The sequence below is a fragment of the Papaver somniferum genome, unplaced genomic scaffold (genome assembly GCF_003573695.1).
Source record: "Papaver somniferum cultivar HN1 unplaced genomic scaffold, ASM357369v1 unplaced-scaffold_92, whole genome shotgun sequence".
Lineage (NCBI taxonomy): Eukaryota > Viridiplantae > Streptophyta > Magnoliopsida > Ranunculales > Papaveraceae > Papaver > Papaver somniferum.
In genome coordinates, this window is record NW_020652304.1 from 987,119 (window position 1) to 997,712 (window position 10,594).

Sequence of the window (10,594 nt, forward strand, 5' to 3'; positions counted from 1 at the left end):
GATGATAATGATCAGGACATGGTTATCTATAGACCCAGATTATCTTGATATTTTAGCTAAATTTTGAAGTCTAGGCCTCATAAACAAGATTTGCTTACTTAGAACAGTTTCGAGTGCACATTCGAAAAATACGCACTCGAAAAGACTCGAACGCTATAATTTAGCTCAAGAGGTGTCTATTTTGATTGAAAACATGCTAATTATCAGGACTTGTTGATCTATAGACCCACATGATCTTGATATTTTAGCCAAGTTTTGAAGCCTAGGCCTCATAAACACGAATTTTCTACTTAGAGCAGTTTCGAGTGTACATTCGAATAATACACACTCGAAAAGACTCGAACGCTATAATTTAGCTCAACAGGTGTCTATTTTTATTGGAAACATGCTAATGATTAGGAAATGTTGGTCTATAGACCCACATGATCTTGATATTTTAGCCAAATTTTGAAGTTAGGCCTCATAAATAAGATTTTCTATTTAGAGAAGTTTCGAGTGTACATTCAAAAAATACACACTCGAAAAGACTCGAACGCTATAATTTAGCTGAAGAGGTGTCTATTTTTATTGGAAACATGCTAATGATCAGGACATGTTGGTCTATAGACCCACATGATCTTAATATTTTATCCAAATTTTGAAGTCTAGGCCTCATAAACAAGATTTGATTACTTAGAGCAGTTTCGAGTGCACATTCGAAAAATACACACTCGAAACAACTCGAAGGCTATAATTTAGCTCAAGAGGTGTCTATTTTTATTGGAAAGATGCTAATGATTAGGACATGTTGGTCTATAGACCCACATGATCTTAATATTTTAGCCAAATTTTGAAGTCTAGGCCTCATAAAAAAGATTTTTCTACTTAGAGAAGTTTCGAGTGTACATTCGAAAAATACACACTCGAAAAGATTCGAACGCTATAATTTAGATCAAGAGGTGTGATGAGTGCCAAATATTGTATATATTTATCCCTTTTTGTTGGCATTTTAACTCATCTTTTGTGCATTAATTCTACATTTTATCCCATATTCTGTATTTTCATTGTTTTCAAGAATAAATATTTTTATTAATTAATTTTTGCATTTTTAGGTAGTAAATAAAGTTCGGATGAGTCGCGGAGCGAAAAGAGCAGAAAAGTAGTGAAAAGCCGGGAGAAATTACGCAAGGAAGCCGCGAAGAATGGCGCGCACAACCTCATTTTCTACACACAAAAGCGCCTCCGTTCTCAGCCATCAGATCAGTTCTCAGAAGCATCCAACGGTCGCTTCTTCATAGAGCATCAAAATCTGATGTCTCTGCCGAGCACCACAGCGCTGAAATTCCAAGCCTTCAGATTAGATGGTAGTTGAATCCAACGGTTGCTCCCTTGCTGTGCATCAAAGTTTGATATCTCCGCCTTACACTACAACACCTAACCCCATCTAGAGCCGTTAACTTCGTTGTATCAAAACATCTGACGGTCGCTACAAGCTTCACTTCACATCACCGTCCGATCTACCAATCATCTTCGCATCCCACGGCTTAGTCTCGCTGAACATCAAAAATCGATGAACTCGCCTCACACCAAAACAACCCTAGGATATATAACCCAAAAAAATGAAGAAACCCTAATATTTTCACTTCTCCTTCTCTTTCTTCCTCTCTGCCCGTACCACCTTCTCCACCGAACACCATGTCCGCCACCGTACACCACCACCCTCTCCACCATACGTCACCACTTCCACCAGCTCCAACAACCACCCTACTTCACCCTAGAAACGTACCCATCACCCTAGTTAGCCCATAGCACAAACCCTACCCACTGCTAGGGTTTTGATATGGGAAAACAAGGTAGATGGCTATGATTCATCACATGCGCATGGAGAGAATGAACGAAGAGCAGCAGAAGACACATGGGTTCGACAAGACCAAACGAGTTAGGTAAAATAGAAAACCTAATTTCATCTTTTTGATTTTTGGGGAATTTTGGATGAACCCTAATTTAGGGTATAAATACTGGGGTTTGTAGAACTAGTGAGGGGGTGCTTGGACTAGCCAAGTAACCACCCAATTTGGGTTAGTTTAGGTTTAATTTTAATTTCAATTTCAACTGTTTAATTTTAGGGTTTCTTATAATTTGATGTTCTAATTTCTCAATCAGTTTAAAGTTAATGTTTAAATTTGATGTTTTCTTTAGTTTCATGTCATGTTAAGCTTGTTTCCTGTTAATGTGCAATGCTCTTGTCATGTTTGTTAGGTTCTGTTATTTCCTGTTGTGTTTTGTGTAATTGTATTATCCATGTTATGTTTGTCTTAACTAGTTTGTGTGATTGTTTCTACACATGAGCTTGTAAGTCCCCTGTTCATCTCACATGTTCTTATTCTGAGGTTTGATGCTTGACAACCATGAGGTCTCTTAACTGCAACATGTTCTAATTCCCCTCTAGGATGAGAAAAGAACTGAACAATGATGGTTAGCTATTAGGATGGTTTTTGCTGAGCTTAAAACAGTTTAGGCTAGTTGGATTCTTGAATGATCACCTGATTTGTGATTAGTGGTGCTGTAAGAAGACCACTAATGCTAGGGGTCTGTGGTGGTTCTAAGGAATTCATTAGCTACATTAGTTAGTGAGCCACTGCCTAGTTAGTCTGTGATTGGTTGTGCTTTAAACAGACAGCCAATACTAGGGGTTAGCTAAGGCTGTAAGGTGAGTTAACTAGACATTTGACAAGAACTTAACCTAGGTGAACTAGCTAGGTAAAGGAAACTCTCATTCATCCCCTGCACTTTCCATCCACAATTTCTTTTCTATGTTTGCTCTGTCAGTTTCTCCACAACCTTGCCCTTGGCCTTAGGCCTTGGTTATCTTGTTTTGTTCTTTGCTTTTGCTGTTGCCCTGTTGTATCTTTCATTTTGTTTGCTGTTTTCTTCATTGCCTTCTCTGTCACCTTTGCTGCACTGCTGCTGTAGCTGCTGTTGCCTGTTCAGCTGCAGTTGCAGTTGCTGTTGCTGTTTCATTTGCATCTGCTGCTGCTTTCTTTCCCCTGCAGCTTCACTGTTGCTTTCCTCTGCAGCTCTTGCTCCTGCTGCTGCAACTTGGTCTCCACTGCTGCTGCCTTCCAAGGCCAAGCCAAAGACTGCTGCTTCAACTGAGCCCAAAAGCTCAGTTCACTCTCAATCCTTTGAAGCCCAGTTAAGCCCAAAGCCTAACTCAGTAACCAAGCCCAGAGCATAACTTGGGCTCATCAGCAGACCAAAACCAAAGCCCAGTTGTTTAAGACCAAAGCCCAAACTCATTAAGGCCCAATCCAATTTAACTGTGGGCTTAATCAAAAGCCTAAGTTTAAGGCCAAAGCCCATTTGCACTTCAAAGACCAAACTGAGCCCAAGCTCAGTTCATTTTATTGTGAACAACCCATTAGTACTCAAGCCCAATTTAAGCCAAAAGGCTTCAAAACCCAATAGCAACTAGAACCCAAATAGCTAAAACACTTCCGAAACACACCCGATCTCTGTGGATCGACCCGTACTTGCACGAGCTACAACTGACAACCGTGCACTTGCGGTATTACTGTAGGCCCGCGTTTTATCACGTTCATTTTTATACGCTTTCCCGGGCCCACCAAGGTGTCTATTTTGATTGAAAACATGCTAATTATCAGGACATGTTGGTCTATAGACCCACACGATCTTGATATTTTAGCCAAGTTTTGAAGCCTAGGCCTCATAAATACGAATTTTCTACTTATAGCAGTTTCGAGTGTACATTCGAATAATACACACTCGAAAAGACTCGAACGCTATAATTTATCTCAACAGGTGTCTATTTTTATTGGAAACATGCTAATGATCAGGACATGTTGGTCTATAAACCCACATGATCTTGATATTTTAGCCAAATTTTGAAGTCTAGGCCACATAAACAAAGTTTTTTCTACTTAGAGCAGTTTCGAGTGTACATTCGAAAAATACACACTCGAAAAGACTCGAACGCTATAATTTAGCTCAAGAGGTGACTATTTTGATTGAAAACATGCTAATTATCAGGACATGTTGGTCTATAGACCCACATGATCTTGATATTTCAGCCAAATTTTGAAGTCTAGGACTCATAAGCAAGATTTGTCTACTTAGAGAAGTTTCGAGTGTACATTCGAAAAATACACACTCGAAACGACTCGAACGATACAATTTAGCTCAAGAGGTGTCTATTTTAATTGAAAACATGCTAATTATTAGGACATGTTGGTCTATAGACCCACATGATCTTGATATTTCATCCAAATTTTGAAGTCTAGGCCTCATAAACAAGATTTTTCTACTTAGAGCAGTTTCGAGTGTACATTCGAATAATACACACTCGAAAAGACTCGAACGCTATAATTTATCTCAACAGGTGTCTATTTTTATTGGAAACATGCTAATGATCAGGACATGTTGGTCTATAAACCCACATGATCTTGATATTTTAGCCAAATTTTGAAGTCTAGGCCACATAAACAAAGTTTTTTCTACTTAGAGCAGTTTCGAGTGCACATTCGAAAAATACACACTCGAAAAGATTCGAACGCTATAATTTAGCTCAAGAGGTGTCTATTTTGATTGAAAACATGCTAATTATCAGGACATGTTGGTCTATAGACACACACGATCTTGATATTTTAGCCAAGTTTTGAAGCCTAGGCCTCATAAATACGAATTTTCTACTTAGAGCAGTTTCGAGTGTACATTCGAATAATACAAACTCGAAAAGACTCGAACGCTATAATTTATCTCAAGAGGTGTCTATTTTGATTGAAAACATGCTATTGATCAAGACATGTTGGTCTATAGACCCACATGATCTTGATATGTTATCCAAGTTTAGAAGGTTAGGTCTCATAAACACGAATTTTCTACTTAGAGCAGTTTCGAGTGTACATTCAAATAATACACACTCGAAAAGACTCGAACGCTATAATTTAGCTCAACCGGTGTCTATTTTTATTGGAAACATGCTAATGATCAGGACATGTTAGTCTATAGACCCAGATGATCTTGACATTTTAGCTAAATTTAAAAGTCTAGGCCTCATAAACAAGATTTGTCTACTTAGAGAAGTTTCCAGTGTACATTCGAAAAATACACACTCGAAAAGACTCGAACGTTATAATTTAGCTCAAGAGATGTTTATTTTGATTGAAAACATGCTAATTATCAGGACATGTTGGTCTATTGACCCACATGATCTTGATATTTCAGCCAAATTTTGAAGTCTAGGCCTCATAAACACGAATTTTATACTTAGAGCAGTTTCGAGTGTACATTCGAAAAATACACACTCGAAAAGACTCGAAAGCTATAATTTAATTCAAGAGGTGTCTATTTTGATTGAAAACATGCTAATGATCAGGACATGTTGGTTCTATTGACCCACATGATCTTGACATTTTAGCTAAATTTTGAAGTCTATACCTCATAAACAAGATTTTTCTACTTAGAGCAGTTTCGAGTGCACATTCGAAAAATACACACTCGAAAAGATTCGAACGCTATAATTTAGCTCATGAGGTGTCTATTTTGATTGAAAACATGCTAATTATTAGGACATGTTGGTCTATAGACCCACATGATCTTGATATTTCATCCAAATTTTGAAGTCTAGGCCTCATAAACAAGATTTTTCTACTTAGAGCAGTTTCGAGTGTACATTCGAATAATACACACTCGAAAAGACTCGAACGCTATAATTTATCTCAACAGGTGTCTATTTTTATTGGAAACATGCTAATGATCAGGACATGTTGGTCTATAAACCCACATGATCTTGATATTTTAGCCAAATTTTGAAGTCTAGGCCACATAAACAAAGTTTTTTCTACTTAGAGCAGTTTCGAGTGCACATTCGAAAAATACACACTCGAAAAGATTCGAACGCTATAATTTAGCTCAAGAGGTGTCTATTTTGATTGAAAACATGCTAATTATCAGGACATGTTGGTCTATAGACCCACACGATCTTGATATTTTAGCCAAGTTTTGAAGCCTAGGCCTCATAAATACGAATTTTCTACTTAGAGCAGTTTCGAGTGTACATTCGAATAATACAAACTCGAAAAGACTCGAACGCTATAATTTATCTCAACAGGTGTCTATTTTTATTGGAAACATGCTATGATCAGGACATGTTGGTCTATAAACCCACATGATCTTGATATTTTAGCCAAATTTTTAAGTCTAGGCCACATAAACAAGATTTTTCTACTTAGAGCAGTTTCGAGTGTACATTCGAAAAATACACACTCGAAAAGACTCGAACGCTATAATTTAGCTCAACAGGTGTCTATTTTGATTGAAAACATGCTAATTATTAGGACATGTTGGTTCTATTGACCTACATGATCTTGACATTTTAGCTAAATTTTGAAGTCTATGCCTCATAAACAAGATTTTTCTACTTAGAGCAGTTTCGAGTGCACATTCGAAAAATACACACTCGAAAAGATTCGAACGCTATAATTTAGCTCAAGAGGTGTCTATTTTGATTGAAAACATGCTATTGATCAAGACATGTTGGTCTATAGACCCACATGATCTTGATATGTTATCCAAGTTTAGAAGGTTAGGTCTCATAAACACGAATTTTCTACTTAGAGCAGTTTCGAGTGTACATTCAAATAATACACACTCGAAAAGACTCGAACGCTACAATTTAGCTCAACCGGTGTCTATTTTTATTGGAAACATGCTAATGATCAGGACATGTTAGTCTATAGACCCAGATAATCTTGATATTTTAGCTAAATTTAAAAGTCTAGGCCTCATAAACAAGATTTGTCTACTTAGAGCAGTTTCGAGTGTACATTCGAAAAATACACACTCGAAAAGACTCGAACGTTATAATTTAGCTCAAGAGATGTTTATTTTGATTGAAAACATGCTAATTATCAGGACATGTTGGTCTATAGACCCACATGATCTTGATATTTCAGCCAAATTTTGAAGTCTAGGCCTCATAAACACGAATTTTATACTTAGAGAAGTTTCAAGTGTACATTCGAAAAATACACACTCGAAAAGACTCGAAAGCTATAATTTAATTCAAGAGGTGTCTATTTTGATTGAAAACATGCTAATGATCAGGACATGTTGGTCTATAGACCCACATTATCTTGATATTTTAGCCAAGTTTTGAAGCCTAGGCCTCATAAATACGAATTTTCTACTTAGAGCAGTTTCGAGTGTACATTCGAAAAATACACACTCGAAAAGACTCGAACGCTATAATTTAGCTCAAGAGGTGTCTATTTTGATTGGAAACATGCAATTGATCAGGACATGTCGGTCTATAGACCCACAAGATCTTGATATTTTAGCCAAATTTTGAAGTCTAGGCTACATAAACAAGATTTTTCTACTTAGAGCAGTTTCGAGTGTACATTCGAAAAATACACACTCGAAAAGACTCGAACGCTATAATTTAGCTCAAGAGGTGTCTATTTTGATTGAAAACATGCTAATTATCAGGACATGTTGGTCTATAGACCCACATGATCTTGATATTTTAGTCAAATTTTGAAGTCTAGGCCACATAAACAAGATTTTTCTACTTAGAGCAGTTTCGAGTGTACATTCAAAAATACACACTCGAAAAGACTCGAACGCTATAATTTATCTCCAGAGGTGTCTATTTTGATTGAAAACATGCTAATTATCAGGACATGTTGGTCTATAGACCCACATGATCTTGATATTTTAGTCAAATTTTGAAGTCTAGGCCACATAAACAAGATTTTTCTACTTGGAGCAGTTTCGAGTGTACATTCGAAAAATACACACTCGAAAAGACTCGAACGCTATAATTTAGCTCAAGAGGTGTCTATTTTGATTGAAAACATGCTAATTATCAGGACATGTTGGTCTATAGACCCACATGATCTTGATATTTCAGCCAAATTTTGAAGTCTAGGACTCATAAACAAGATTTGTCTACTTAGAGAAGTTTCGAGTGTACATTCGAAAAATACACACTCGAAACGACTCGAACGATACAATTTAGCTCAAGAAGTGTCTATTTTAATTGAAAACATGCTAATTATCAGGACATGTTGGTCTATAGACCCACATGATCTTGATATTTCATCCAAATTTTGAAGTCTAGGCCTCATAAACAAGATTTTTCTACTTAGAGCAGTTTCGAGTGTACATTCGAAAAATACACACTCGAAAAGACTCGAACACTATAATTTAGCTCAACAGGTGTCTATTTTGATTGAAAACATGCTAATTATTAGGACATGTTGGTTCTATTGACCCACATGATCTTGACATTTTAGCTAAATTTTGAAGTCTATGCCTCATAAACAAGATTTTTCTACTTAGAGCAGTTTCGAGTGCACATTCGAAAAATACACACTCGAAAAGATTCGAACGCTATAATTTAGCTCAAGAGGTGTCTATTTTGATTGAAAACATGCTAATTATCAGGACATGTTGGTCTATAGACCCACACGATCTTGATATTTTAGCCAAGTTTTGAAGCCTAGGCCTCATAAATACGAATTTTCTACTTAGAGCAGTTTCGAGTGTACATTCGAATAATACAAACTCGAAAAGACTCGAACGCTATAATTTATCTCAACAGGTGTCTATTTTTATTGGAAACATGCTATGATCAGGACATGTTGGTCTATAAACCCACATGATCTTGATATTTTAGCCTAATTTTGAAGTCTAGGCCACATAAACAAGATTTTTCTACTTAGAGCAGTTTCGAGTGTACATTCGAAATATACACACTCGAAAAGACTCGAACGCTATAATTTAGCTCAACAGGTGTCTATTTTGATTGAAAACATGCTACTGATCAGGACATGTTGGTCTATAAACCCAGATGATCTTTATATTTTAGCTAAGTTTTGAAGCCTAGGCCTCATAAACACGAATTTTCTACTTAGAGCAGTTTCGAGTGTACATTCGAATAATACACACTCGAAAAGACTCGAATGCTATAATTTAGCTCAACATGTTTCTATTTTTATTGGAAACATGCTAATGATCAGGACATGTTGGTCTATAGACCCAGATGAGCTTGATATTTTAGCAAAATTTTGAAATCTAGGCCTCATAAACAAGAGTTGTCTACTTAGAGCTGTTTCGAGTGTACATTCGAAAAATACACACTCGAAACGACTCAAACGATTCAATTTAGCTCAAGAGGTGTCTATTTTAATTGAAAACATGCTAATTATCAGGACATGTTGGTCTATAGACCCACATGATCTTGATATTTCATCCAAATTTTGAAGTCTAGGCCTCATAAACAAGATTTTTCTACTTAGAGCAGTTTCGAGTGTACATTCGAATAATACACACTCGAAAAGAATCGAACGCTATAATTTATCTCAACAGGTGTCTATTTTTATTGGAAACATGCTAATGATCAGGACATGTTGGTCTATAAACCCACATGATCTTGATATTTTAGCCAAATTTTGAAGTCTAGGCCACATAAACAAAGTTTTTTCTACTTAGAGCAGTTTCGAGTGTACATTCGAAAAATACACACTCGAAAAGACTCGAACGCTACAATTTAGCTCAAGAGGTGTCTATTTTGATTGGAAATGCAATTGATCAGGAATGTTGGTCTATAGACCCACATGATCTTGATATTTTAGGCAAATTTTGAAGTCTAGGCCACATAAACAAGATTTTTCTACTTAGAGCAGATTCGAGTGTACATTCGAAAAATACACACTCGAAAAGACTCGAACGCTATAATTTAGCTCAAGAGGTGACTATTTTGATTGAAAACATGCTAATTATCAGGACATGTTGGTCTATAGACCCACATGATCTTGATATTTCAGCCAAATTTTGAAGTCTAGGACTCATAAACAAGATTTGTCTACTTAGAGAAGTTTCGAGTGTACATTCGAAAAATACACACTCGAAACGACTCGAACGATACAATTTAGCTCAAGAAGTGTCTATTTTAATTGAAAACATGCTAATTATCAGGACATGTTGGTCTATAGACCCACATGATCTTGATATTTCATCCAAATTTTGAAGTCTTGGCCTCATAAACAAGATTTTTCTACTTAGAGCAGTTTCGAGTGCACATTCGAAAAATACACACTCGAAAAGATTCGAACGCTATAATTTAGCTCATGAGGTGTCTATTTTGATTGAAAACATGCTAATTATCAGGACATGTTGGTCTATAGACCCACACGATCTTGATATTTTAGCCAAGTTTTGAAGCCTAGGCCTCATAAATACGAATATTCTACTTAGAGCAGTTTCGAGTGTACATTCGAATAATACAAACTCGAAAAGACTCGAACGCTATAATTTATCTCAACAGGTGTCTATTTTTATTGGAAACATGCTATGATCAGGACATGTTGGTCTATAAACCCACATGATCTTGATATTTTAGCCTAATTTTGAAGTCTAGGCCACATAAACAAGATTTTTCTACTTAGAGCAGTTTCGAGTGTACATTCGAAAAATACACACTCGAAAAGACTCGAACGCTATAATTTAGCTCAACAGGTGTCTATTTTGATTGAAAACATGCTACTGATCAGGACATGTTGGTCTATAAACCCAGATGATCTTTATATTT